Below are 25,902 nucleotides of genomic sequence, written 5' to 3'. Positions count from 1 at the left end.
GAGCCGAGAGGTAATGTTGCAGCTATATAGGACCCTGGTCGGACTCCATTTGGAGTACTGTGCTCAATTCTGGTCACCTCACTACAGGAAGGATGTGGAAACCATAGAAAGGGTGCAGAGGACATTTACAAGGATGTTGCCTGGATTGGGGAGCATACCTTATAAAAACAGGTTGAGTGAACTTGGCCCTTTCTCCTTGGAGTGACGGAGGATGAGAGGTGACCTGATAGAGGTGTATAAGGTGAAGAGAGGCATTGATCGTGTGGATAGTCAGAGGCTTTTTCCCAGGGCTGAAATGGCTAGCACGAGAGGGCACAGTTTTAAGGTGCTTAGAAGCAGGTACAGAGGAGATGTCAGGGGTAAGTTTTTTACGCAGAGAGTGGTGAGAGCGTGGAATGGGCTGCTGGCGATGGTGGTGGAGGCAGATACGATAGGGTCTTTTAAGAGACTCCTGGACAGGTATATGGAGCTTAGAAAAATAGGGGGCTATGGGTAACCCTCGGCACAGTTTTGTGGGCCGAGGAGCCTGTATTGTGCTGTAGGTTTTCTATGTCTAACCAGATTTATGAGACATGACCTCACCTGATCAAAAAAATATTTACTCCTTCTAATCCGTCTTTGCCTTTCCAGGTGAATGTAAATCCTGCCCCTCAGAATCTTCTCCGAACCTCCCCAGCACTAACACAGGTCTTGGCAGACTGTAGTTTCCAGGCTTGCCCCTGCTGTTCATGTTGAATTTTGGGACAACGTTGGCTCTGCCCCAGTCTTCTGGTACCTCTGTGGCTATCAAAGATGCAATAATCACCATATGAGCCCCAGTATAGCATCCTGGGATAGATCCTGTCAGGCCCCGGAGATTTCTCCACCCCCACGTGTGCAATTATTTTTAACACTTCCTTGTTTCTGATACAGACGTACTCCAGAATATCAGAGTAGGCCTCCCTTAAATAATCCTGTCTCCATGTCCTTCTCACTGGTAAATAGAACTCTGACTTGACACATAGATTACTCCTTTGGTCCATGAGGGAACCTACTTTTTCCTTAGCTACCCTTTGCTTCTAATACACTTAGAGAGGATAGAAATATAGAAAATAGGTGCAGAGTAGGCCATTCGGCCCTTCGAGCCTGCACCGCCATTTATTATGATCATGGCTGATCATCCAACTCAGAACCCTGTACCAGCCTTCTCTCCATATCCCCGATCCCTTTGGCCACAAGGGCCATATCTAACTCCCTCTTAAATATAGCCAATGAACTGGCCTCAAGTGTTTCCTGTGGCAGAGAATTCCACAGATTCACCACTCTCTGTGTGAAGAACTTTTTCCTCATCTCGGTCCTAAAAGGCTTCCCCTTTATCCTCAAACTCTGACCCCTCGTTCTGGACTTCTCCACCATTGGGAACCATCTTCCTGCATCTAGCCTGTCCAAGGATGTCAGAGCTCTCCTTAATCTTACTTGACAAGGTCTTGGCCAATAATGTCACCATTTGGATTTAAAAAAATTCTCCTAAATTCCTTGCAAACACCAAAGACTGATGGATCTGACGGCTTCCCGAAGGACGGACAAAGGCAGTCTGTGTTTGAAAAGAGAATCATGTAAAACACATACACTGAGGGACCCAATCGATGTGAGGTGCATTTGGATTTTCTGAAGATTTTTGGTAAGTTCATATGTAAAGGGCTAGTGTTCACAGTTAATGGAAGGAACATGGGTTGAGAATATCTGACAAATAGAACGGGCTTTTGCCCAGGTGACAGGCAACAATTAGTGAGCTGCCGCAGGGTTCGGAGCTTCCGGCTCGCAATGTATGCCAATCATCTACATTAGGGAATATTTTGAAGTGTGCAAAGTTGTATTGGTGGCAAGGGTGGAAGGTGAGCTGGCGGGGGGGGGGGGCGGGGGAGGTACAAGGACATTCCCGTGGTATTTAGATGAGTGGATGATGTAGAACACCATGAATAAATACAAGGTTAAACACTTCAATTCCAAGACCAAGGAGACAGCTTGAGTCTGTCTGAGTGGTGGATTGACTGGGAGAGAGAAGAGACAAAAAGGCTTGGCTATCCTCGTGCTAGACTAGATGACTAGATGCAGCTTCCCAGTGTAGTAGTCTGTTAAGAAGGCAGATGGGATGTTGGTAAGAGGATTTGAACACATAAAAGAGGATTTCTTCCTATAATTGTACAGGGCCTTGATGATGCCCTGACATGCAATGGTGTCTGCTTGTTCTAGAGGAAGTGCAGTTGTACCAGGGCTTTGGTGATGCCCCATTCTGGAGCTGTGCGTCCAGTGTTTGTCTCGATACCCAAGGCGGATGCTCTAATCGTGGAATGAATACAGCAAAGGTTTACTGGACTGATTCCTGGGATTGTAGGACTGACAATGGAAGTGACTGAGGTAGTTAGGACTACTTTCACTGGGGTTTAAAGGAACAAGAAGGTTTCTCAGAAATGGGTAACAGGCCTAGCCAGAGACGTAGGTCACAGAGTTGTAGAGAAGTACAGCTTCGGAAAAAAAACCCCTTCGGCCCACCCAGTCCATGCTGAAACCATTTAAACTGCCTACTCCCATTGACTCCCTACTCCCAGAGACCTCCATACCCCTACCACCCATGTACCTGTCCAAACTTCTCTTAAATATTGAAATTGAGCTCGCATTCACCTCCTGTGCTGGCAGCTCATTCTACACTCGCACGACCCGCTGAATAGAAACATAGAAAATAGGTGCAGGAGTAGGCCATTCGGCCCTTCGAGCCTGCACCGCCATTTATTATGATCATGGCTGATCATCCAACTTAGAACCCTGCACCAGCCTTCCCTCCATACCCCCTGATCCCCGTAGCCACAAGGGCCATATCTAACTCCCTCTTAAATATAACCAATGAACTGGCCTCAAGTGTTTCCTGTGGCAGAGAATTCCACAGATTCATCACTCTCTGTGTGAAGAAGTTTTTCCTAATCTCGGTCCTAAAAGGCTTCCCCTTTATCCTCAATCTGTGACCCCTCGTTCTGGACTTCCCCAACATCGGGAACAATCTTCCTGCATCTAGCCTGTCCAATCCCTTTAGGATTTTATACGTTTCAATCAGATCCCCCCTCAATCTTCTAAATTCCAATGAGTACAAGCCCAGTTCATCCAGTCTTTCTTCATGTGAAAGTCCTGCCATCCCAGGAATCAATCTGGTGAACCTTCTTCGTACTCCCTCTATGGCAAGAATGTCTTTCCTCAGATTAGGGGACCAAAACTGCACACAATACTCCAGGTGTGGTCTCACCAAGGCCTTGTACAACTACAGTAGTACCTCCCTGTTCCTGTACTCGAATTCTCTCGCTATAAATGCCAGCATACCATTTGCCTTTTTCACCGCCTGCTGTACCTGCATGCCCACTTTCAATGACTGGTGTATAATGACACCCAGGTCTCGTTGCACCTCCCTTTTTCCTAATCGGCCACCATTCAGATAATAATCTGAAGAAGTTTCCCCTCAATCTCTTCACCTTTCACCCTTAACTCATGGTCTCTAGTTGTAGTCCCACCCAACCTCAGTAGAAAAAGCCTGCTTGCATTTACTCTATCTATACTCCTCATAATTTTGTATACCTCTATCAAATCTCCTCTCAACTTTCTACATTTCAAGGAATAAAATCCTAACCTATTCAATCTTTCCTTATAACTCAGGTCCTCCAGACCTGGCAACATCCTTGTAAATTTTCTGTGTTCCCTTTCAACCTTATTTGCATCATTCCTGTAGACAGGTGACAATACTCCAAATTAGGCCTCACCAACATCTTATACAACTTCAACATAACATCCCATCTCCTGTACACAATAAATTGATTTATGAAGACCAATTTGCTGAAAGCTTTCTTTACAACCCTATCTACCTGTGATGCCACTTTCAATGAATTATGGACCAGTATTCCCAGATCTGTTTGTTTTGCTAAAGTCCTCAGTGCCCTACCATTCACTGTGTGAGACCTACCCTAGCTGGCCCTACTGACATGCAAAACCTTGCACTTGTCTGCATTAAATTCCATCTGCCATTTTCAGCCCATCTTTCCAGCTGATGCAGATCTCTCTGCAAGCCATGATAGCCTTCCTCGCTGTTCACTACACCCCTAATCTTGGTGTCATCAGCAAATTTGCTGATCCAGTTAACCTCATTATCATCCAGATCGTTGACATAGATAACAAACAACAATGGACCCAGCACCGACCCCTGCGGCTCACCACCAGTGACAGATCTCCAGTCAGAGAGGCAACACTCTACTACCACTCCCTGGCTTCTCCCTCAAAGTTAGTGCCTAATCCAATTTATTACCTCATTCTGAATGCTGAGCAACTGAACCTTCTTGATCAGCCTCCCATGAGGGATCTTGTCAAGTGCCTTTCTAAAGTCCATGTCGACACATCCACTGCCTTGCCTTATCCACTTGCCTGCTAACTTCCTTGAAAAGCTCTATAAGATTGATTAGGCATGACTACCACACACAAAGTTACATTGACTATCCTTAATCAGTCCATATCTATTGAAATATTTGTATATCTGGTCCCTTGTACGTTTCCAATAACATTGCCACAACTGATATCAGACTAGCCAGCCTATAATTTTGTGGTTTATGTTTTAGACACAGAAAACCGATAGCACAATACAGGCCCACAAAGTTGTCCTTACCTTAGAAATCGCTCGGCTTACCATAGCCCTCTACTTTTCTAAGCTCTAAGTCTTGAGCCTTTTTTAAACAGTGGAACAACAGTGGCTATCCTCCAGTGCTCTGGTACCTCTCCATTGCTAAGGATGTTTTAAATATCTCTGCTAGGCCGCTGGCAATTTCTGCACTTGCCTCCCATAGGGTCCAAGGGAAGATCTCGTCAGACCCTGTTGATTTATCCACCTTAATTTGCCTCAGGGTAGCAAACACTCGCTCCTCTGTAACCTGTATCGGGTCCATGAAGGTGATGCTGCTTTGCCTCACTTTTATAGACTCTGTCTCCTGAGTAAATGCAGATGCAAAGAATTAATTTAAGATCTCCTCCACCTGTTTTGGCCTCACACATGGATTACCATTCTGATCATCCAGAGGACCAGTTTTGTCCTTTCCAATCCTTTTGCTCTTAATCTATCTGTAGAATCCCTTTGGATTCTCCTTCACCTGGTCTGCTGGGGCAACCTCATGTCTTCTTTTAGCTCTTCTGTCTACTTTAAGTGTTTTCTTTCATTTCTTGTACTCCATATGCACCTGATTTGTTTCTACCTGCTTTGCTACTACCTACTGAGCCTAATGAACAGCTCTCTATTTCATGGCAAGGGACCCCTTCCATTTATAAACAGCCACAGGGGCAGAATATCCTGGCAACATTTTTACAGATTTAGCACTTGCCACGTGTTGCACTCCTGATGGTACCAAGATAAAAATGCACAGGTCATTCGAGATTGCTTTTATGATTTGTGTCCCAGTGAAATAGGCCGCGCACTGACATCACCTGGAGAGGGCACGTGACAGGGAAATGAAGCCTGCTTTGGGATGAAATGCCTGCTTCAATTTCCCAATCAGCACTATTCGGTTGAAAAAAGGATTTAGTTTTGCTTTTTATGTATGATCCACACAACTAGGAAAAGATGCAAATGGATCTTATTTCTATGTGTCAGACCCCTCATAATAGCAGTGACAAGGCTTCCTTTTGATTGCCAGTCCTGAGTATTGTGCAAAGATAGCAATGACAGTGATTTATCTTCCTGGGTTGCTGCCTTTCACCTGGTGCCATCACTGCTGGATGGCAATCCCAGTTTGAGACCCAGCAGTGAGGCAAGAATAGCGGTAAAAATCACACCTGTGTGAGACGGGGAGGGGAACCTGAACCAGATGCTATACCAGTGTGAGACCGGGTGATACACCTGTGTGAGATGGAGAGGGTACCTGGACCGGGTGATACACCTGTGTGAGACGGGGAGGGAACCTGGACCGGGTGATACACCTGTGTGTGATGGAGAGGGAGCCTGGACCGGGTGATACACCTCTGTGAGATGGGGGAGGGTACCTGGACCGGGTGATACACCTGTGTGAGACGGGGAGAATGAACCTGGACTGGGTGATACACCTGTGTGAGATGGAGAGGGTGCCTGGACCGGGTGATACACCTGTGTGAGATGGGGGAGGGTACCTGGACCGGGTGATACACCTGTGTGAGATGGGGGAGGGTACCTGGACCGGGTGATACACCTCTGTGAGATAGAGAGGGAACCTGGACCGGGTGATACACCTGTGTGAGACAGGGAGGGAACCTGGACTGGGTGATACACTTGTGTGAGACAGAGAGGAAACATGGACTGGGTGATACACCTGTGTGAGACGGGGAGGGTACCTGGACCGGGTGATACACCTGTGTGAGACAGGGAGGAAACATGGACTGGGTGATACACCTGTGTGAGATGGAGAGGGTACCAGGACCGGGTGATACACCTCTGTGAGACGGGGAGGGAACCTGGACCGGGTGATACACCTCTGTGAGACGGAGAGGAAACATGGACTGGGTGATACACCTGTGTGAGATGGAGAGGGTACCAGGACCGGGTGATACACCTCTGTGAGACGGGGAGGGAACCTGGACCGGGTGATACACCTCTGTGAGACGGAGAGGAAACATGGACTGGGTGATACACCTGTGTGAGATGGAGAGGGTACCAGGACTGGGTGATACACCTGTGTGAGATGGGGGAGGGAACCTGGACCGGGTAATCCACCTGTGTGAGACGGGGAGGGAACCTGGAACGGGTGATAGACCTGTGTGAGACGGGGAGGGAACCTGGAACGGGCGATAGACCTGTGTGAGATGGGGAGGGAACCTGGACCGGGTGATCCACCTGTGTGAGATGGGTCAGGGAACCTGGACCGGGTGATACACCTGTGTGAAATGGAAGGAACCTGGACCGGGTGATACACCTGTGTGAGACAGGGAGGGAACCTGGACCGGGTGATCCACCTGTGTGAGATGGGTCAGGGAACCTGGACCGGGTGATACACCTGTGTGAAATGGAAGGAACCTGGACCGGGTGATACACCTGTGTGAGACGGGGTGGGAACCTAGACCGGGTGATACACTTGTGTGAGACGGGGAGGGAACATGGAACAGGTGATACACCTGTGTGAGATGGAGAGGGAACGTGGACCGGGTGATATACCTGTGTGAGACGGGGAGGGAACATGGAACAGGTGATACACCTGTGTGAGATGGAGAGGGAACGTGGACCGGGTGATACACCTCTGTGAGACGGGGAGGGAACCTGGACCGGGTGATACACCTGTGTGAGACGGGGAGGGAACCTGGACCGGGTGATACACATCTGTGAGACAGGTAGGGAACCTGGATTGGGTGATACACCTGTGTGAGACAGGGGAGGGAACCTGGACTGGGTGATACACCTGTGTGAGTCGGAGAGGGAACCTGGAATCAGAATGAGAATCAGGTTTATTATCACTGAAATGTGATGTGAAGTTTGTTAACTTAGCAGCTGCAGTTCAATGCGGTACATAATATAGAAGAGTCAAACAAATAAATAAAATAAAAGTAATAATAATATGTAAATCTATGTATATTGAGTAAATTTTTTTTAAAATGCAAGAAAACAAAAATGTTGTATATTTAAAATAAAAAGTGAGGTAGTGTTCACAGGTTCAAAATCAATTTGGAAATTGAATGGCAGAGGGGAAGAAGCTGTTCCTGAATCGCTGAGTGTGTACCTTCAGGCTTCTGTACCCCCTACCTGATGGTAACAGTGAGAAAAGGGCATGCCCTGTGATGGAGGTCCTTAATAATGGACGCTGACTTTCTGAGACACAGCTCCCTAAAGATGTCCTGGGTACTTTGTAGGCTAGTACCCAAGATGGAGCTGACTAGATTTATAGCCCTCTGAAGCTTCTTTCAGTCATAGTCATAGTCATACTTTATTGATCCCGGGGGAAATTGGTTTTCGTTACAGTTGCACCATAAATAATAAATAGTAATAAAACCATAAATAGTTAAATAGTAATATATAAATTATGCCAGTAAATAAGTCCAGGACCAGCCTATTGGCTCAGGGTGTCTGACCCTCCAAGGGAGGAGTTGTAAAGTTTGATGGCCACAGGCAGGAATGACTTCCTATGACGCTCTGTGTTGCATCTCGGTGGAATGAGTCTCTGGCTGAATGTACTCCTGTGCCCACCCAGTACATTATGTAGTGGATGGGAGACATTGACCAAGATGACATGCAACTTAGACAGCATCCTCTTTTCAGACACCACCGTCAGAGAGTCCAGTTCCATCCCCACAACATCACTGGCCTTACGAATGAGTTTGTTGATCCTGTTGGTGTCTGCTACCCTCAGCCTGCTGCCCCAGCACACAACAGCAAACATGATCGCACTGGCCACCACAGACTCGTAGAACATCCTCAGCATCGTTCGGCAGATGTTAAAGGACCTCAGTCTCCTCAGGAAATAGAGATGGCTCTGACCCTTCTTGTAGACAGCCTCAGTGTTCTTTGACCAGTCCAGTTTATTGTCAATTCGTATCCCCAGGTATTTTTAATCCTCCACCATGTCCACACTGACCCCCTGGATGGAAACAGGGGTCACTGGTACCTTAGCTCTCCTCAGGTCTACCACCAGCTCCTTAGTCTTTTTCACATTAAGCTGCAGATAATTCTGCTCACACCATGTGACAAAGTTTCCTACCGTAGCCCTGTACTCAGCCTCATCTCCCTTGCTGATGCATCCAACTATGGCAGAGTCATCCGAAAACTTCTGAAGATGACAAGACTCTGTGCAGTAGTTGAAATCTGAGGTGTAAATGGTGAAGAGAAAGGGAGACAAGGCAGTCCCCTGTGGAGCCCCAGTGCTGCTGATCACTCTGTCGGTTACACAGTGTTACAAGCACATGTACTGTGGTCTGCCAGTCAGGTAATCAAGAATCCATGGTACCAGGGAAGCATCCACCTGCATCGCTGTCAGCTTCTCCCCCAGCAGAGCAGGGCGGATGGTGTTGAACGCACTGGAGAAGTCAAAAAACATGACCCTCACAGTGCTCGCTGGCTTGTCCAGGTGGGCGTAGACACGGTTCAGCGGAAGATAATGGCATCCTCAACTCCTAGTCGGGGCTGGTAGGCGAACTGGAGGGGATCTAAGTGTGGCCTGACCATAGGCCAGAGCAATAGCCCTGTGCAATAGCCCCCCACTCCATCCTCCCCATACCAGACAGTGACGCAGCCTGTCAGAAAGCTCTCCACGATACAACTATAGAAGTTTTTGAGTGTATTTGTTGACAGGCCAAAATTCTTCAAACTTCTAGTAAAGTATAGCTGCTGTCTTGCCTTCTTTATAACTACGTCGATCTGTTGGGACCAGGTTAGATCCTCAGAGATCTTGACACGCAGGAAGTTGAAGCTGCTCACTCTCCTCCTGGATCTGCTGCCCTTGCCCACCTGGATGGTTGGGTGATCTGAAGAAGAAATGCAGCCTTAATATTTCCCCAGCCGGCACCAAGTCTCTGCATCCCCACTGCTCCCCACACCCTGAGCTTGGTGATTCACTGTCCAGGTTAAGCAATGCCTTTTGTTAGGAAATCCTCCTCCTTGAGTCCCTCCATGGACTTGCCTCTCCCATTTCTCTAGTCTCTTCCATCTTCATATATGTCCTGGATACGTGCACCGATATGCTTCTGACTTCAGCCCTCCCGGAATTTAATCACAGCCCCATTGGCATCTGCGACTGTACGGCCCCGAGCCCTGGAATGCAGATTTTAAAAAACCCTTCTTTCAATTTTCCTACAACATACCTCTTTGATCAAACATCTAGTCGTCTGCTTTAATATCTGAAATGAAGACTGAGGCTGTGTTGAGTTGTCAAAGGTGCTAGAGAAATGGAAAAATGGTTGTTTTGGAGGGTGTCTGGGCCTTTGCCTCATTACTGTCTGGAACTCTAACACCATGTGCCCACAAAACACTCAATAATCATCTCACAGTGTGACCTTATAGCAAAGGAATGGCATTCCTGCATCACGTTCTAATCTTACCCATGATAACTTAAAATCTGGCTTAACACAGGCCCTGAAATTCTTTTTAGCAGCAGAACGCATTCTTGTGGTTTGCAAAGGAATTGAATTGAAATGCTGAATGTGGTCCCCCAGGTTTACCAAATTACTTGGGCGTCCTCTGCGCACGAGGCACGTGTGCGTTTGGAGGCACGGGTGTGCACAAACCCACAGATTGAACCACCAAGTAGACAACAGCAGCAGGTGCATGGGAATACACAGCCTGTAGACTACCTCTCCCCTGAGGCTCACCTTGTCTTGAAAATATGTCGCTGCTGGCTCTTAATCCTGAAACCCCCTCCCTCGTAGCACCTTCACCAGAAAGACCGCAGTAGTCGAGCAGGCAGCTGACCCCCACCTTCTCCAGGGCAGTTAGGGGTGAGCAACAACGTCTGGTCATCGAAACCTCATGCCCCGAGGTATTCTGGTGCCCTGTGTGTGTTTGCAGTCTTCTCACTCGCCTCTGTGTGTGGCCTGCCCGCTGGGTGACCAGGCACATTTCGGTAGAAGGTAATGGGAGCTAGCTTACATGGTGCCCGTTGAGTGCCTGGACATTCCTGTGTGTGAATTCCTTTAACGGGGTTGCCTTCACCAATTCCCTGGACAACAGTGTGCACCCAATCACGCTCCGTTCCCTTGTGCTCAAGGAGAACAGCCGCTCTCACCAGACTGCTCCGAATCTTCAGCTCAGAATTGTCAACTGATACTCATCCAATTGAAACTTTGTGCACTTTTTAATTCCATTGTTGGCAAGTATAAGTACCAATCATGATGCATTTTTCAGGTGTTAAATACCAATAACATTTGTGCATAATGACCAAATCACCTTAGATTTAGTAAAATAACTGTCAATTGTCTACAATCACAAACAAGAGAAAATCTGCAGATGCTGGAAATCTGAGCAACACACACAAAATGCTGGAGGAGCTCAGCAGGCCAGGCAGCACCTATGGGGGGAGAAAAGTACAGTCGATGTTTGGGCCGAGTCCTAGGCTTGGCCAGTCCTGTACTTTTTCCCCAGAGATGCTGCATTTTGTGTGTGTCCTTAGTTTGTGTCCTTGTCTCGGTCTGCCTGGTGGCTTTGGGTTTCAGGCTTGAAGTAGGGAGCTGGGCTCTCGATGGCTGTTCTCAGCTTGTTGTGACTGTACAATGTTCGCACACTATCTCTGTTCAATCTAACAAACTGATAGTGAAATAATTACTCACGAGAGGGGGAAAAGAAAGGGAAAGACAGCAGATACAGTGGGAGAGACGAGGCAGAGAGAGATAGAAGGGGTCAGGGAGAAAGAATGAGAGAAATGAGAACGTCGGAGAGAGATAAAGACAGATAGAAATGGAGACGCAGAGGCAATGAACATTTAGACAAAGACGGTGATAAGTGATCTGCTGGAGGAATTCAACAGGGTGAACAGCATCTGTGAGGAGAGAAGGAAATGGCAAAGTTTGGGGTCAAAACCCTGCATCCTGATTGCAGCATTTACTGCTTCGTGCGTCGACAGAGACTCACTGAAAGACTATGTTGTGGTGGTGACAGGAGACTGAGAGAGGGAACTTTTCAGAAAGTGATGAAGGTGGGATGAGTACAAGAAAACCCCCTGTGGCTAATCTGATGTGGGAATTGCAGCAGATCAAATGGTGCAGGGCTTGTCTGCGGCAGTCCGTGTGCAGGCCCGTTGCGCTGGGTGAGTGTGAGTACCTGCAGCTCAGAAGGTGCTTGCCAGCAGCATTCCCATACTGGCGTTTGGCCCCCCTGCACTTACCGCGCTGCCACGAGGAGAGGAGAGCATCAACCATGAGGTGGGTAGAGAAGAGCAAAACAAAGCAAACCCTCCTCGCTGAGGAGGCGAGAGTGAAACCGTTGCCCAGGTAACAAGGTACATTGGTGCAGGCAGTATTTTTCTCCGCGAAGCACAGTTTAAACATTGCTAAGGGAAGCAGTCCTGTGAGTGACAGCCCATGCAACTGCCTTTAGGCCTCACAAATGTATCAAGGCATGGATTCTGTACGTCAGAGAGCAATTGATTTACCAGCATGGCAGAACACTTAATCCTACATGTATAAATAAAAGCAGAATGTGCTGTGAATCTTCGGATCAGACAGCACCTCTGGGCTGTGAAACAGATAGATGACCTTTGATCAGAAGTAGGCAGCGTGAAGGCTTTGTTGCGCTGTGGCAGGCTGAACATTCTGTTCGTTCTCACTGTTATGGAGCAGGCGTGACTCCCCCGAGTAGCCGCAGCAGCAACTCCCAAAATGCTGGAGGAACTCGCTGGGTCTTCGGAGCGAAGTGGACAGCCTGTGTTTCAGGCTGAGACCTATGACCTCTCTTCCGTCTCATCGGTTTGCAGGTTGCCCACACACACAGTGAACACAAAAATACACTAGACTGCTGACCGGTTACACAAGGTTTGCTCGGTTTTGGGAGGGTAGAGGAGGGGCTCGGGGTGACCAAGTCTTGCAGTTTGTTGGAATGGAGCTTTTCCTGCTCCTATTTGCCTGCTAAAATAAATATTTGTATCAGTTACTCCAGACCATGATCTTCAGGCACAGAGATCCACAGCCAGTAAGGTACCATGGTCACTGTTGTACAGTACATGCTCACAGCACCAGACTCCAGTTCAATCCCAACGTCTGTTCCTGTCTGTGTGCAATTTGCACCTTCTCCTAGTGACTGTTGTGTTTCCACCGAGTGCTCTGGTTTCCTCTCGTATCTCAAAGATGAATGGGTAGGTTCATTGGCTAATGTAAACTGGCCCCGGTGTGTGGGTGAGTGGTGGTGCCAATGTAAACTGCCCCCGGTGTATGGGTGAGTGGTAGTGCCAGTGTAAACTGACCCTGGTGTGTGGGTGAGTGGTGGTGCCAATGTAAACTGGCCCCGGTGTATGGGTGAGTGGTGGTGCCAATGTAAACTGCACCCGGTGTGTGGGTGAGTGGTGGTGCCAATGTAAACTGCACCCGGTGTGTGGGTGAGTGGTGGTGCCAATGTAAACTGGCCCCGGTGTATGGGTGAGTGGTGGTGCTAATGTAAACTGGCCCCGGTGTGTGGGTGAGTGGTAGTGCCAGTGTAAACTGACCCTGGTGTGTAGGTATGTGGTGGTGCCAGTGTAAACTGACCCTGGTGTGTGGGTGAGTGGTAGTGCCAATGTAAACTGCACCCGGTGTGTGGGTGAGTGGTGGTGCCAATGTAAACTGGCCCCGGTGTATGGGTGAGTGGTGGTGCTAATGTAAACTGGCCCCGGTGTGTGGGTGAGTGGTAGTGCCAGTGTAAACTGACCCTGGTGTGTGGGTATGTGGTGGTGCCAGTGTAAACTGACCCTGGTGTGTGGGTGAGTGGTGGTGCCAATGTAAACTACCCCTGGTGTATGGGTATGCGGTGGTGCCAGTGTAAACTACCCCTGGTGTGTGGGTATGTGGTGGTGCCAGTGTAAACTGACCCTGGTGTATGGGTATGTGGTGGTGCCAATGTAAACTACCCCTGGTGTGTGGGTATGCGGTGGACTCGGAGTATGTGGTGGAATCTGGGGGTAGCTGATGGATAAAACGAGGGAGTAATGTCGGATCAGTGTCAAAGAGCGGTGGATGGTGACACAGACTGGGTGGGACAAAACGTCTGTTCCCCGAGGAATGATTTTGTACTTGTCTCTTGGCCTGTGGCTTAGGTGAGGCCCTGCTCCCTCCATTCCGGCCAGTGTCAGAGAGACACATGCGGCTCCCTGACCATCTCCTGGAATTGAGCCTGGCCATGGTAGCTCGACTCTGTCAGGTGTCTGCGACATTCGTCACACCTTCCCTCATCTGCAAACCAATTACCTTTTCGACTGGTCTTCATAATAACCCCTGAATATCCCTCACCAACCACTGCAGAGCTTCCTCTTGGCTGCTCAACACCAAGTCCATTTCCTGTTCTCCAATGGGTAGGGGTTTGGTGGAAAAGACACAGATCTGAACACACTGCCCTCCTCTCTCTCCACACCAATCCCATCCTCACCATCTCTAAATACACAACTCCCCCTCTCTCTCCACACCAATCCCAACCTCACCGTCTCTAAATACACTGCCCTCGTCTCCCTCTCTCTCCACACCAATCCCAACCTCACCGTCCCTGAACACACAACTCTCCCCTCTCTCCACACCAATCCCATCCTCACCATCTCTAAATACACAACTCCCCCTCTCTCTCCACACCAATCCCAACCTCACCGTCCCTGAACACACAACTCTCCCCTCTCTCCACACCAATCCCAACCTCACCGTCTCTAAATACACTGCCCTCGTCTCCCCTCTCTCCACACCAATCCCAACCTCACCGTCCCTGAACACACAACTCTCCCCTCTCTCCACACCAATCCCAACCTCACCGTCTCTAAATACACTGCCCTCGTCTCCCCTCTCTCCACACCAATCCCAACCTCACCGTCTCTAAATACACTGCCCTCGTCTCCCTCTCTCTCCACACCAATCCCAACCTCACCGTCCCTGAACACACAACTCTCCCCTCTCTCCACACCAATCCCAACCTCACCGTCTCTAAATACACTGCCCTCGTCTCCCCTCTCTCCACACCAATCCCAACCTCACCGTCTCTAAATACACTGCCCTCGTCTCCCTCTCTCTCCACACCAATCCCAACCTCACCGTCCCTGAACACACAACTCTCCCCTCTCTCCACACCAATCCCAACCTCACCGTCTCTAAATACACTGCCCTCGTCTCCCCTCTCTCCACACCAATCCCAACCTCACCGTCCCTGAACACACAACTCTCCCCTCTCTCCACACCAATCCCAACCTCACCGTCTCTAAATACACTGCCCTCGTCTCCCTCTCTCTCCACACCAATCCCAACCTCACCGTCTCTAAATACACTGCCCTCGTCTCCCTCTCTCTCCACACCAATCCCAACCTCACCGTCTATAAATACACTGCCCTCGTCTCCCTCTCTCTCCACACCAATCCCAACCTCACCGTCTCTAAATACACTGCCCTCGTCTCCCTCTCTCTCCACACCAATCCCAACCTCACTGTCTCTAAATACACTGTCCTCGTCTCCTTCTTTCTCCACACCAATCCCAACCTCACCGTCTCTGAACACACAACCCTCCCTCTCTCTCCACACCAATCCCAACCTCACCGTCCCTGAACACACAACCCTCCCTCTCTCTCCACACCAATCCCAACCTCACCGTCCCTGAACACACAACTCTCCCTCTCTCTCCACACCAATCCCAACCTCACCATCTCTGAACACACAACTCTCCCCTCTCTCCACACCAATCCCAAACTCACCATCTCTGATCACACAACTCTCCCTCTCTCTCCACACCAATCCCAACCTCACCATATCTGAACACACTGCCGTCATCTCCCTCTCTCTCCACACCAATCCCAACCTCACCATCCCTGAACACACAACTCTCCCTCTCTCTCCACACCAATCCCAACCTCACCATCTCTGAACACGCAACTCTCCCTCTCTCTCCACCCCAATCCCAACCTCACCGTCTCTAAATACACTGCCCTCATCTCCCTCTCTCTCCACACCAATCCCAAACTCACCATCCCTGAACACACAACTCTCCCTCTCTCTCCACACCAATCCCAACCTCACCATCCCTGAACACACTGACGTCATCTTCCTCTCTCTCCACACCAATTCCAACCTCACCGTCCCTGAACACACAACTCCCCCTCTCTCTCCACACCAATCCCAACCTCACCATCTCTGAACACACAACTCTCCCCTCTCTCCACACCAATCCCAAACTCACCATCCCTGAACACACAACTCTCCCTCTCTCTCCACACCAATCCCAACCTCACCATCCCTGAACACACTGACGTCATCTTCCTCTCTCTCCACACCAATTCCAACCTCACCGTCCCTGAACACACAACTCCCCCTCTCTCTCCACACCAATCCCAACCTCACCATCTCTGAACACACAACTCTCCCTCTCTCTCCACACCAATCCCAACCTCACCGTCCGTGAACACACAACCCTCCCTCTCTCTCCACACCAATCCCAACCTCACCGTCCCTGAACACACAACTCCCCCTCTCTCTTCACACCAATCCCAACCACACCCTCTCTAAATACACTGCCCTTGTCTCCCTCTCTCTCCACACCAATCCCAACCTCACCATCTCTGAACACACAACTCTCCCTCTCTCTCCACACCAATCCCAACCTCACCATATCTGAACACACTGCCGTCATCTCCCTCTCTCTCCACACCAATCCCAACCTCACCATCCCTGAACATACTGCCGTCATCTTCCTCTCTCTCCACACCAATCCCAACCTCACCATCCCTGAACACACTGCCGTCATCTCCCTCTCTCTCCACACCAATCCCAACCTCACCATCTCTGAACACGCAACTCTCCCTCTCTCTCCACCCCAATCCCAACCTCACCGTCTCTAAATACACTGCCCTCATCTCCCTCTCTCTCCACACCAATCCCAACCTCACCGTCTCTAAATACACTGCCCTCATCTCCCTCTCTCTCCACACCAATCCCAACCTCACCGTCTCTGAACACACACCCTCACTGTCTCTGGGTTGTGTGGTTTTCACCATGGGTGTTCACCATCCCCCATCAGTAAAGCCTCAAAGCTCTCTGCTTCTTTCTCAATAAAATAACCAACCAGTTCCCCTCGTCCTCCTGGTAGAACTAGTCCTCATCCTTAACAATTTTTCCTTCAGCTCCCACTTTCTCCAGACTCAAGGGGTAGCCATGGACCCCAGCTATGCCCTTTTCATTCGCTATGTAGAATTGTCTTCCCTGGTAATGCTCCCCAGCTCTTCCTCTGCTATATTTTGACTGAATTGATGCTTCTTCCTACACCCATGCTGAACTCGTCAATTTCATCAACTTTGCCTCTAACTTCCACTCTGCCCTTAAATTTGCTTGGTCTATTTCTGACAATTCTCTCCCCTTTCTCGATCTCTTTGTCTCCACCTCTGGGGATAAACTGTCAACCAACATACTGATTCCTGTGGTTATCTTCACCGGACCTCTTCCCAGCCTATCTCCTGTAAAAATGCTGTTTCCTTCTCCTCTGCCGCATCTGTTCCCAGGATGGGGCTTTCCTTTCTAGAAGATCAGAGATGTCCTCCTTCAAGGAATGGGGTTTCCCATTCTCCTATTGCTGCTGTCCTCACCCACACCTCCTCTATTGTTGTACATCTGCACTCACCTCATCTTCCTGCGCCGCCTTAACGGTGATGAATTCCTCTTGTCCTCACCGACCACCCCATGAGCCTCTGCATCAACACATCATCCTCTGCAACTTCAGCCATCTTCAGAGTGATCCAACTGCTAAATGTAGCTTTACCTCCCCCCCCCCCCGCCACTTTCTGCTGGAATCATCCCCTCCGTGGTTTCTTGTCCATTTGTCCCTCCTCACTAATCTCCCTCCTTGCACTTACTCCTGCAAGTGGCCAAACGGCTACACCTGCCCATTCACCCCCTCCCTTGACTTCATTCAGGGCCCCAAACAGTCCTTCCAGGTGAGATAACACTTCACCTGTGAACCTGCTGGGGTCATTCTATTGGGTCCGATGTTCCTGATGCAGCCTCCTCTACGATGGTGAGACCGCTTCGTCAAGCACTTCCGCTCGATCCGAACCTCCCGGTGACTCAATATTTTATATCTAATTCCCATTTCCATTCCGACATGTTCTCCTCCAATGGTCCATGGCCTCCTCTTGTCCCCCTGCCCCTTCTTCTATTCCCTACTCTGTCCTCTTACCTCTACTCACGTGCCTATCAGCTCTCCCTGAGTTCTGCGCTCCTTCCCTTTCTCCTATGGTCCACTCTTCCCTTCTATCAGATTCCTTCCTCTCCAGCCCTTCACCTTTCCAACCTGCCTGGCTTCACCGATCACTTTCTAGCTATCCTCCTTCCCCTTCCCCCGCCTTTTTTATTCAGGGGTCTTCCCCCTTTCTTTTCAGTCCTGATGAAGGGTCTCAGCCCTCGGCCCGAAATGTCGACTGTTTACTCTTTTCCATAGATGCTGCCTGGCCTGCTGAGTTCCTCCAGCATTTTGTGTGTGTTGCTTTGGATTTCCAGCGTCTGCAGACGTTCTGGTGTTTGTGCAAAGCATCTTCATTGGCTGCCTGGCCTGCTGAGATAACTTTGAGTGACAGTTGCCCAATCAGGAAGTGTGTGCTTGGGTAAGTTCCTTATTTTTGACCAAACAGTAAGAGTTTGAGAATTGAGGAAGTAAAATGCTGTCTGCTGCAATGACGTGAACAAACTCATCAGGGCATCCCAGAAGCTCCCCTTTTCCATGGTGTTCTGCACGCTGAATGCCAACCTCCGGTGAATGCTTCCCTCTCCCAAACGGTATGTTTGCACCTTCAATGTGATGCAACAGGCCATGCTGGGACTGGTCCCAAGCTGGAACCTTCAATACTGACAGCAAGGAGATCTTGAAGCAGGTGAAAGTCATGGGTCTTAAAGGAGTCAGCTTCAGGGCAGAGCTCAATGCTGGGACAGGTAAGCTACGGCCCCCATTGGTGGAATGATGTCCTGGGGTAACAGATCATGGAAGATTGTTGGGCTGAAGAAGCTCATAGAAGTGGGAGGGGATGAGAAATGAACACTTTGATAAGGTAATATTTTAAGTATCTGACATGAAGGGGGTGGGGGAAGCCTGTGCTGCTGCAAACCTAGAGATTGTGACTGATGGGTTTCAATTGTTTCAGCCAAAGTTCTGGCCACTGCATTACAGGGGTGGTGTGGAGCCTTTGAGGGGATGAAGATGGGCTTTCCTGAGTTAGGGAATGCAAGTTATTTGAGGGGATGAAGATGGGCTTTCCTGAGTTGGGGAATACAAGTTATTTGGAAAGATTGGACAAACTTGGCACGTTTTCTCTGGAGCAACCAGGGTCAAGGGTAGCCCCGATACAAGTTTATAAAATTATGACAGGCGTAGATTGGGTAGACTGTCAGTCTTTTTCTCAGGATGTAAATGCCAAGTAATGGAGAGGTGAGAGGGGAGGAAAGTTTAAATGAAACTTACGAAACTATTGTTTTTTTTAAACGCAGGGAGTGTTGGGTGTCTGAAATGCACTGCCGGGGTGGTGAAGGAAGCAGGTTCAATCACAGTATTTGCAAAGCATTTAGACTGGTGCATAAACACGCAGGGATTGGAATCGACCACGTGCAGGAAGCTGTCAACTTTAAACTGACATCATAGTCAGTACAGACGTGTCAGGCCATAAAGCCTTTTCCTGTAAACAACAGGAATTCTGCAGATGCTGGAAATTCAAGCAACACACATCAAAGTTGCTGGTGAATGCAGCAGGCCAGGCAGCATCTCTAGGAAGAGGTACAGTCGACGTTTCAGGCCGAGTCCCTTCGTCAGGACTAACTGAAGGAAGAGTTACCTTCAGTTAGTCCTGACGAAGGGTCTCGGCCTGAAACGTCGACTGTACCTCTTCCTAGAGATGCTATCTGGCCTGCTACGTTCACCAGCAACTTTGATGCCTTTTCCTGTACTGTACTGTTCTCTGTTCAATTTAGAGTTGAGAATTTAGATATAAGAGATAAATCAACATTTTGATGAGCCTCTATCGGTCAGAGTCAACCATGGATATTGCATCCTAGCTGTCTAGATATGCAAGCCTGGGCAGTACGATATGGAGGGCAAGCTGTTGCCCATGTAGCAAGCTCCCCCTCTCCACACATCTGACAAACCCAAAGGAACGGCAGAGACTGATACAGTTTAGCACCAGCTGTGTCGCAGGAGTTGCCAGTCAACTATGAACTCAATGTTGGACTGCCTTAGGGACTCCAGCTCCGGATTTTTCCCTCTGAGTTTACTCCCGAAGCCTTTCCCATGAGTGGGTATACCTGCAAGGCAGCAGAGGTTTGAGATCAGAGTTTTCCTTCTCCTAAATGAGCTGCCAACCACGGCTGATGAGGCCCATTTGTCTGAAGCGACTGGTTTTATGGTGCCAGAAACCCACCTTTGCCCCTTCTCCTGTCTGTAGAAATTGTTCTGTCGGGCTTAGTAGCTAAGCCAGACGTGAAGGCCAGGAGCTGGGCTTGGTTGTCAGAGGCTATTTGAGTTGAACACCATTGGGAGCAAAACAAGGCTGAACCAATATATTAGATCGAATACATTCATTAATGTCGTCAACTCCTCTCCTCTATTCATATAATCTAAGTTAATAAAAAGGATTCGGAAAAGGTCAAACTACATCATATGAAAATGTTGAATGAATGGCTTCCAAGTCTCTTCAAATTTAACCGAAGGATCAAAAATGACACTTCTGATTTTTTCTAAATTTAAGCATGATATAGTTTGGGAAAACCATCAAAATGTAGTAGTGGGGTTGGTCTCTTTCCAATTCAATAAAATGGATCTTCTGGCCATTAGTGTAACAAATGCGATCATCCAACAAGCTGAAGAGGGTAAAGATCTATGTTCTGTCATTGACAAACCAAAAATTGCCGTAATAGGATGGGGTTGTAAATCAAAATGCAAAACTGTTGAAATAATATCAAAAATATCTTTCCAAAATTTTTCTAAGAGAGGGCAGGACCAGAACATAAGAGTCAAAGAGGCCACCTCAGAGTGACATCTATCACAAATAGGATTTATATAGGAGTAAAAACAAGCTAGTTTATCTTTAGACATGTGGGGCCTACACACATTGTATCAGCGTATGTTTAGCAAATATAGAGGAAGAGCTAACTAATTGAAATTTTTTTTCCCATTTCTCTATAGGTAGGCGAAGTTGAAGTTCCCTTTCCCATTCATTTTTAATTTTATCAGATATACCTGGCTGTATTTTTGTAATTATATCATAAATAGCTGCTATGAATCCCTTCTGATAAGGATTTAAACCTAAAATTTTGTACGTGATATCAGTAGAGTGTGAAATCGGAAAGGTAGGCAGCGTGGTATTTAAAAAGTTTCGTATTTGTAAATATCTAAACAAAAAGGGATCTGGGCAAGTTATATTTATTAGATAACTGTTCAAAAGACATGAAACAGTTATTCAGAAATAAATCACGGGAACATGTTATACTCTTCATTTTCCATATCAAACAGGCTTGATCCATAACTGAGGGTTGGAAAAAAATTAGATATAATAGGGCTTGATAATATAAACTTGTTCAGACCAAAAAATTTATGAAGGTCATGCTCTTTAGTAGAAGGAATAAAGTCATAGACTATTTTCCAAATGGGGAGAAAATTCAAAGTTCAGAGGTGCAAAGGGGCTTTAGAGTCCTCTTACAGAATTCCCAAAAGGTTAATTTGCAGCTTGAATTGGTTGTGAGGAAGACGCATGCATTTTGAAAGGACTGAAAGCAAGGACGTAATGCTGAGACTTTGTAAGGCTGCACTTGGGAGTATTATGAGCAGTTTTGCGCCCCTTATCTAAGAGAGGATGTGCTGGCATTAGAGAGAGTCCATAGGAGGTCCACCAGAATAATTGAAGCGATGAAAGGATTAACATATGAGGAGCGTTTAATGGCTCTGGTCCTGTGCTCATTGGAGTTCGGAAGAATAGAGGATTTCATTAAAACCTATCCAATATTGAAAGACTCAGAGTGCATGTGAAGTGGATGTTTTCTGTAATGGAGGAGTCTAAGACCAGAGGCCACAGAGATGATGAGGGTGCAGAATCTGTGGGAATGATTGCCACGGACAGTTGCTGAGGCTAAGTCCCAAGTCATTGGGTATATTTAAAGTGGGGGTTGATATGTTCTTGATTAGGTAGTGAAGCACAAGCCCAGGCAGATCTATAACCTTGCAGGTTGATCTCTCACAGAGGATCTCCCTCTCTCAGTGCCAGCATCCGCCTTGGCCCTAACCAGCCCAGCGACGGCCCTGGACACACAGCCTACTGCCACACTGTCTGTCCAGGCGCCTCGCTAAGTCAGGCCCGTGGAGGAGCAGCAGAGAAAGGCTCCTGACTTTCAATAACCTTTTGCTATCACATAGAAATTGGACTGCCTAGTGCACACATTGTAAAATGAAAGCAGAAAATGCCGAAAACACTGAGCATCATCCATGGAAAGAGAAGGCGACTTTTTGTTAACAATGCCATTAAGCTATTAGCCACAATTTATCCTACTGTTGCTGCTGTTAACCCATTAAGAACACCTTATCTCCATGGCAACTCTAACCTTGGCCTATTCCAGACATTCCCTTTGTACCATCCATCACCAACCAAGTTAAATCTAACAGCTTTCCTCTCTTCCCCAGTTCTAACAGGCTTTCCAGCATTTCTGGAGATTTCTGGCATCTACTTTTAATTTTATTTCAAAGGCTAATACTATGCTGCTGAATCCAATCTCTCAACTAAATTCATGGAACTTAAACATAATCATTTACATTGCACCTTTTGTGTAATCATGAAATATCTTATGGCCTTGTTAAGGCAGAGTTTGATATAGTCTTGATTGGTCAGGACATGAGGGGCTACGGGGAGAAGGCAGGAGATTGGGGCTGACGGAAAATGGATCAGCCCTGAGGAATGACAGAACAGACTCAATGGGCTGAATGGCCTAATTCTGCTCCTATATTTTATGGTCTTATGATCTTACAAACTGATTCCTAGTTAATTCTTGAAAGGTAGTCACTGTTGTACTAGGGGAACACGATGGCCAGTCTGAACCCGGAATCAGAAGTGCGACAATGACAAATAACTAATGGCAGTCTAGACAATGAGTGGTTCAGGGACTGGGGCAATTGTCCTACTTGCCTGGGGTCAGTAGGTCTTTTACATGTGCCTAAGAAGGCAAACGGGATCTGAGTTTAATATTTAATCTGACAGGCAGCATCTCGGACAGTGTTGGGGCATCACACGAATCCATGACCTTCCACCTCGGAGTTTTACCCCGGCGTGCTCTGATTCATGGAAACAGGAGATGCGAGCAGGTGAATGGGTGGGCTAGTGCTTGATTAAAGTGTGTGTGATGAAGACAGCAAGACCTCTTCATTCCTCTGAGGGATGTGTTGCTTGCACTGATTAGAGAGGGTGGTGTTTCAAATTGCCAGTTTGTTTATCACAGTATTTCTGAGAGCAGCTTGCCTGAAGAGGATTAGGTGTTAGTCGGAGGAGTTAATTTAGTGTGGTGAGTTTCCAAGTAAACATTAGTTTTGAATGGGGAGAAAAGAGAAAAATATCACACAACTACAGAACATCTAAAACATGGAACTGCCCGACAACCTTGGGTTCTTTTACTGTGGAATGGACTTGTAATGAAGATAGAAATTTTCATTAAAAGATCATCAGCAGCACTGGGGCTCCACAGGGGACTGTCTTGTCTCCCTTTCTCTTCACCATTTACACCTCGGACTTCAACTACTGCACAGAGTCTTGTCATCTTCAGAAGTTTTCGGATGACTCTGCCATAGTTGGATGCATCAGCAAGGGAGATGAGGCTGAGTACAGGGCTACGGTAGGAAACTTTGTCACATGGTGTGAGCAGAATTATCTGCAGCTTAATGTGAAAAAGACTAAGGAGCTGGTGGTAGACCTGAGGAGAGCTAAGGTACCAGTGACCCCTGTTTCCATCCAGGGGGTCAGTGTGGACATGGTGGAGGATTACAAATACCTGGGGATACGAATTGACAATAAACTTGACTGGTCAAAGAACACTGAGGCTGTCTACAAGAAGGGTCAGAGCCATCTCTATTTCCTGAGGAGACTGAGGTCCTTTAACATCTGCCGAACGATGCTGAGGATGTTCTACAAGTCTGTGGTGGCCAGTGCGATCATGTTTGCTGTTGTGTGCTGGGGCAGCAGGCTGAGGGTAGCAGACACCAACAGAATCAACAAACTCATTCGTAAGGCCAGTGATGTTGTGGGGATGTAACTGGACTCTCTGACGGTGGTGTCTGAAAAGAGGATGCTGTCCAAGTCGCATGCCATCTTGGACAATGTCTCCCATCCACTACATAATGTACTGGTTGGGCACAGGAGTACATTCAGCCAGAGACTCATTCCACCGAGATACAACTCAGAGCATCATAGGAAGTCATTCCTGCCTGTGACCATCAAACTTTACAACTCCTCCCTTGGAGGGTCAGACACCCTGAGCCAATAGGTTGGTCCTGGACTTATTTCCATCTGGCATAATTGACATTATTATTTAATTATTTATGGTTTTATATTGCTATATTTATAGTCTATTCTTGGTTGGGGCAGCTGTAACGAAACCCAATTTCCCTCGGGATCAATAAAGTATGACTATGACTATAATATTGGGGAAATAGTTAGATACTGGTATTATGTAGAATTTTCACTGGGTAGTGCTTGGCTTCTTTGGCACATTTGGCAAGTACTGGTGCTCTTTGTGATCTCCTGTGCTGACTTGCAGTATTGTACCAGTGACAAACCCCACTCGAGCATCTGGCTGTGTCTGTCAACGGAATCTAGTGTCACAGTGGGTTTCTGCTAATTGCGCTGTTTTCGGCCTTGGAGGGGCTCTTCAAATTACGCTTTGGTAAATGGTGCAAATAGATTAATAGCCACCCTTTAAAATGTTTGAGATATTAAACATGGCTTCTGTTACTGAGATGATGACTACATCAGCAGGCAGTGATAATGCAGTACTCATCCTGTAGATGTTTGTTATTCATTCATTGATGGTACTGTGACAAAGTGCAGGCTTTGCAAGTTCTTTGAATAAAATAGCGCAATAATTTCTGAAATCGATGTTTCTGTATTTAATAATTCCATTGTAAGGCATTACTGTGTTTGTATTCCGATGATCAGTAAATGTGCTTGAAATCCAGTCCCAGTCAATCTTTAAACCAGAAAATTTGCACACCAGGTTAATTGAGTATAAAGTTTCCTTTGTGGGCCCTATGTTCTACATTGGGATGAGAAACTCCGAAAGCTACAGAATTAATTGGCGTGAGGAAAATACGATGGGTTTGTGTTGTTGGTGAGAGTGAGGTTACAGTGGAAGTGTATCAGGAATGTGGTACAATCCTCCCTCTCACCATTATCGGGTATTTGGGTCTTAGCGTCCTGTGCGCATGTACAGGAGCTCTTGAGGTGATCAGGAGAAAGGGGAAGCTGAGGGCAGACCTTGGCTTCTGGGATCAAAAACTCAATGAGTGCAGCATGCTTTGAAGTGTGCTGAAAGACACCAGCCTCTCTCTCCATGCTGACCACTCAGAGTGGGTGGGGTTTCAGTTCACCTTGTGTTGGCATTTCTGCTTTTCAGTGCAGAGCAGTATTGGTCGGGGCACAAGGGTGGGCGAGGTTAGACTCCTAGTGGAATGTGGTCCTGTAGTGTAAGGGGTATTGGGGTACAGGGATGGATTGATTTACAGGCACTGGGGTGTACCGACTGTTGTAGCGTGGATGAAATCACCGGAGAGACAGAGTCACTGGTAGATATAAAGCAGCTCCTTTATTCGATACAACAAGCAGGCATCATACGGACGGAGACGCTTTCCGTAGAAAGGTCTGCTAGCTCAGTGTGGGCTCGATATTTATATGCTAAACACAAAGGCAATCGCTACTTAAATGGTTATGGACAATGCATAGACAATGCTCCCTTTTGAGGCTACATACTAAATATCACACCATCCTTTCCTTCCAATGCCAACATGTCTGGGTTGGTAGCCACAGCCTTTAGGAATGCAATTAATTCCACAATACATTTATTTGGCATTTTGCGTGCGAACATAGAAGACAATTAATATTTATAATGTATAGATAATACTGTCTTCGAAACTACAGCATCAGGTCAGACTACAGCGCCAGAAGTATCTGGTATTTACACCTTTTTAGGAAGCGCATTGTTGTGGACTCAATCCATGGTACTTTGTCAAATAGAAGTCTGGTG

General features: G+C 47.6%; 1 protein-coding gene across 8 annotated transcripts in view; it reads left to right on the top strand.

Annotated features, from left to right (window-relative positions):
• The window catches only part of camkk1a (calcium/calmodulin-dependent protein kinase kinase 1, alpha a), a 201,924-nt gene that overhangs the window by 20,205 nt on the left and 155,817 nt on the right, over positions 1-25,902 (top strand). Inside the window, exon 1 of one of the 8 annotated variants that reach the window (XM_063031529.1) lies at positions 24,067-24,147. The exons of the other annotated variants lie outside the window; for them this stretch is intronic. The gene's annotated coding sequence lies outside the window, so the exon portion shown is untranslated. Of the gene's footprint in view, positions 1-24,066; positions 24,148-25,902 lie in introns of those variants that run through there. 8 annotated transcript variants of the gene reach the window in all.

The sequence above is a fragment of the Mobula hypostoma genome, chromosome 23, assembly GCF_963921235.1.
Source record: "Mobula hypostoma chromosome 23, sMobHyp1.1, whole genome shotgun sequence".
Taxonomy (NCBI): Eukaryota; Metazoa; Chordata; class Chondrichthyes; order Myliobatiformes; family Myliobatidae; genus Mobula; species Mobula hypostoma.
The sequence above is the reverse complement of the archived record's forward strand: the minus strand, read 5'-3'. Positions and strand labels throughout refer to the sequence as shown.